Below are 4,516 nucleotides of genomic sequence, written 5' to 3'. Positions count from 1 at the left end.
GAACATACCTTCACCGAAGAGTCAAGCAGTATATTGCTCCCTCTTACGTATATCTCGCAAAGAGACCATGAGGATAAAATCAGAGAGATTGGAGCCCACACAGAAGCATACCGACAATCCTTCTTTCCACGAACAATACGAGACTGGAATAGAAGGGAGAACTGATAGAGGTACTCAGGGTACCCTCCACCACACACCGTCAGGTGGCTTGCGGAGTATGTACGTAGATGTAGATGTAAGCTCAGGGGTGACAGGAGGGGGTTTAGCTTTACACTTGCCGGCGTAGGTGGGATGGGGGCCGTTGCAGGTGTTACAGGAAGGAGGAGCAGCGAGGCTGGGACAGTTTTTAAGAAAGCCGGAGGCCTTGCAATGGGGACAGGTTTGGGGGTTCTTGGAGTTGGGGTCAGGTGATTGTTATACATCAGGCGTCGCTGGCAGCAGTAGTATTGGGGATGGGACTTGGAGGATTCAATAGAGTGGCGACGGTGGTAAATCAGGGCACTCTGGGTGAGGAGGTGGTCAATGGAGGGGGCGAACTCCAAAAAGACCTGCGTGATGTAGGTGGGACCACAGGCATTGTGGATATGGTGGGGAGAGTGGATTTCCGGGTCTGGTTGGGAGTTCAGTTTTGTCAACACCTCATCCTCTGTGATCACCTGGCTGAGCTTGGTGATCATGGCAGTGTAGGTTGGAGGGGCGACAGGGAGGCTGGGGCTGATACGGAGAGGAAGAGGAGAGGAAGGGTGTCAGGGATGCATGAGGGCCAAACATAATTAGTGAGAATTTGTGGAGGAGGTTCGTGTGAAAGGAGGGGGATGGGGACTTGATAAGGACTGGGACCCTGTGGGAAATCATTCGTGAGATGGGAGCACCAGGTAATACTTTCGTATCTCCGTGGTGAGGGTACAGGTATCAAGGATCTTGGGGTCTGGGGTGAACAGGACAAAGGTGTGGAGGATTGGGCTGGGGCATGGGTGGCTGGAGGAGGGGTGGTGTCCATGGAGACAATGGGAGGGGAGGGAGGGGGTGGTCACTTTTTGTGGGAAGTGGCGGGAGCAGAGTCGGTAATGACGCGCTTTTGGGTTTTTTTGGAGAATGTAGGCTGGGAGGAGGGGAGAGGGACAGGGAGGAGAGGGAGGTGGCGGGTGGCAGATCCCGTTGGCGTGTGGAAGTGGGGAGAAGCAGCTGGTTCAGAGGTGAGGATGGTGGCCCGGCGTGACGTGATGTGTGTGGGGGATGCGGATGATGAAGTGATGGGGGGGGTGAGAGAGGGGAAGCCGACCACCTGAGGGGCGGCAGCAGAGGTGGCAACGGAAGTGTATGTGAAAGCAGGCAGGAGTGGGAGCTGTTGAGGGTGTGGAGGCTGGACGAAGGGTATAGAAGTGGGGATACACAGCAGGGGAGGAGATAGGGGAATGGGTGAGTGGGGGAAGGGGAGGCGAGGTATAAGGAGGGAGGCCAGGGGCGGCACTTCAGGAAGTGACAGTGGAAGAATGGGAGGGGGAGGTGTAGATGACACTGGAGGTGGGAGTACTGATGATGGACGAATGGACAGCAGGCGTCGGTGGCGATGGACGGTGGCAGACGGATGGCGACGTATGGACGCAGGTGGATGGACAGACGGCATCAGCAGCAGCAGGCGGCGGCGGCGTTAGCGGCAGACGAAACATGCAGCCAGCCATCCAGCCAGCAAACGTAAAAGCAACAGCAACAACCCTGAGGGTAGCCCAGGCTCTGGAATCTTGTGCCTTCGAAGGAGGGGATCCAACCGTCTAGATGATGTCGTCGTCAAAGTGTAGCATTTTGACTGTGAGAGTCCCACAAGATCCGATGGGTTACATCGTAAAATGTTGTTAAATATGTGCTGTATTGTCAGTGTTACCATCGTGCTAATAATCTATCACAAATAAAAGCTCAGGTGCACTGACAACTTGTGTAACTAAGTCAGTTGGTGCGAAAATACATTTACTAAAGATACTGCCAGTGCATGTAGCAAAGATTAGAGGACACAAAGGATACAACTTATAAGATTTATATCGTAAAGTCTTTTCGTCTGTCGACATCATACAGCGTTCTGAATAGTGCTATGATTGTAAGGGGCAGTAGGACAGGATGGGAATATTTATTTATAACATAATAGAGGATGATACATGTGTTATCTGTTAAAAACTTCTCACATTGACTTAAGTGCTCGTAAATGAGATGAAGACAGAGCTCTGATATATAATACTTTGTGTGCATATACATTTGTACTCGCTTCGGCGGTACATATACTAAAATTGGAACGATACAGAGAAGATTAGCATGGCCCCTGTGCAAGGATCGTGAAGCGTAGTCGTATACATTCACATGTAGAGGGTTGGATCCACTCCTTCGAAAACGACAGATTGCAGAGTCTGGGCTATCCTCAAGGTGGAATCTTCGAAGCTTTGTTGCTGTTGCTGTCTGTCCATCCGCCCACCGGAGCTGCCGCCCAGTACTCACTACTGTAGCTGTCCATCCATCTGTCCACCTGCCTGTTCGCTGCTGCTGCTGCCGCCGCCGCCGCCGGAGGATTCTGGGCTGCCACCTTCTTGCTGACATCGGCCAGCTGCTGCCCAGAGGGAATTCATCGGACCGCTTTCATCGCCTGCCGGAGGGGCTGCCGCCTACTCGCGCTGCTGGGTCCTTCACCTTCGCCGCCGCCGCCTCCGTCTTTGCTCCCTCTCACATGCCGCCATCATCTCCCACCACACCACCTCTATCGTTTTCACCTCCTCCTCCACTTCTCCAACCACCATCACATCGAGCTCATCTGCCACCCCCATTCCCATCCTTCCTTCCCTCTCTGTCCACCCCACTTCTACGCCGTTTTCGGCTGTAACTACCCCCAACTCTCCCTCCCCTGTCGCTGTCGCCCCATCGCCATCTGCAGACTTCCCACCACTCCCTGTGCCACCTCTGAAAGGCTCTAAGCCAGCACAGATTTCGGCTCACCACTCCATGGTCTCTGTGCCAGCCGCGCCCCCTCCATCTGCGTCATCCGCCCCTCAGGGGGAACTGCCCCCCGCCATCTCCCCATGCATGGTGTGGCCAAGCAGTTCTAGGCACTACAGTCTGGAACCGTGCGACCGCTACGGTCTCAGCCTCGAATCCTGCCTCGGGCATAGATGTGTGTGCTGTCCTTAGATTAGTTAGGTTTACGTAGTTCTAAGTTCTAGGGGTCTGATGACTTCAGAAGTTAAGTCCCATAGTGCTCAGAGCCATTTGAACCATCTTCCCCTGCAACCCATTCCCCAGCCCCCTCTCCACCCTGCCATAGCCCCGAAACCTTCCAAACGCCCTAATGTTGACCCTTCCCCCGCAATCTTGACAAAGAAAACTCCTGATCCTCATGACCCACCCACCCCCAAGGACGTGACTCCAACCCCCACCCCTGCCACACCTGCCACCCACATCTTGGTCCTCTCCAATCCTGACCCTTAATTCCACAATGCCCGCAACCTTACCCTGGCCATCTGTAAATACTTCCCCAGTGCCACCATCTCCCTTCTCATTCCTCACAAGGACTCAGTCCTCATTAAATCCCCCAATGCTTCCTTCCACACCGATCTCCTCTCCCAAATCCCACATATCCAATTTGGCCAATGAGCCATCCTCTCCTCCTAACACACCCCGTCCTCTCCCTATCATCCTCAACCCCCCACGACATCCACCAACCTTCACTGCCATGATCACAAAGCTTAGCCCCGTGGTCACAGATGCTAAGGTGATGGCGGAACTCAACTCCCAGCTCAACATCGAAATCCACTTGGCCCATTTCATCTTTAATGATGCCGGGCCAACTTATCTAATGCATATATTCACCGAATCGTCCTCTTCCGTTGACCACCTCCTTACCGGAGGAGCCCTCATGTACAATCACTGTCACAAAGTGGACCCCTCTTGTTCCCCAGTCCAATCCTATAGCTGCCAATGCTGTCTCAAGTACAATGACCATGTTACCTCTGCCTGGAAGAACCCTCCTACCTGTCCCCCCTGCAAAGCTTCACACTTCTTAAAGAACCTCACCTCTCCCCCTCCTGCAACACCTGTAATGAACCCCATCCTATCTAATCCTCGATGTGTAAAGCAAAACCTCCTCCAGTCACCCCTGAGCTCACCATCCCTGTCTGTCCTGTTGATGACCCCACCCACCCGAACAACTTGCTCTGCCCTCCGCCTACTGCAGAGGACATCCGCATCATCACCATTGTGCTCAAAAACATCCACCCCTTCCAGCACTCCAACACCCTTTCCCAAATTGTCCTCATTGTTCCATCTTCCATCCTACCACCTATGCCACCTACTCCCACAACCAGGTCCAATTCACCTTCACCCCCGTCACCACTCTCATCTATGTCTCCCATGGCGCAACAACACTACAGTATCCTGTACCACAATATCCGCTCCCTGCCCACCCACAAACTCCTCTTCCTCCCCACCCTCCATCAGCATTGCGTGGATGCCTTCATCCCAAATGAAACCTTCCTTCAAC

General features: G+C 53.5%; 1 pseudogene; it reads left to right on the top strand.

The window, feature by feature from the left end:
• Window positions 1–2,249: 2,249 nt before the first annotated feature.
• LOC126096072 (U6 spliceosomal RNA) lies at window positions 2,250–2,323 on the top strand (annotated as a pseudogene).
• Window positions 2,324–4,516: the final 2,193 nt, after the last annotated feature.

This window comes from Schistocerca cancellata, chromosome 8, assembly GCF_023864275.1.
Source record: "Schistocerca cancellata isolate TAMUIC-IGC-003103 chromosome 8, iqSchCanc2.1, whole genome shotgun sequence".
NCBI classification, from domain to species: Eukaryota; Metazoa; Arthropoda; class Insecta; order Orthoptera; family Acrididae; genus Schistocerca; species Schistocerca cancellata.
This window is presented reverse-complemented; position numbering and strand designations above follow the sequence as displayed.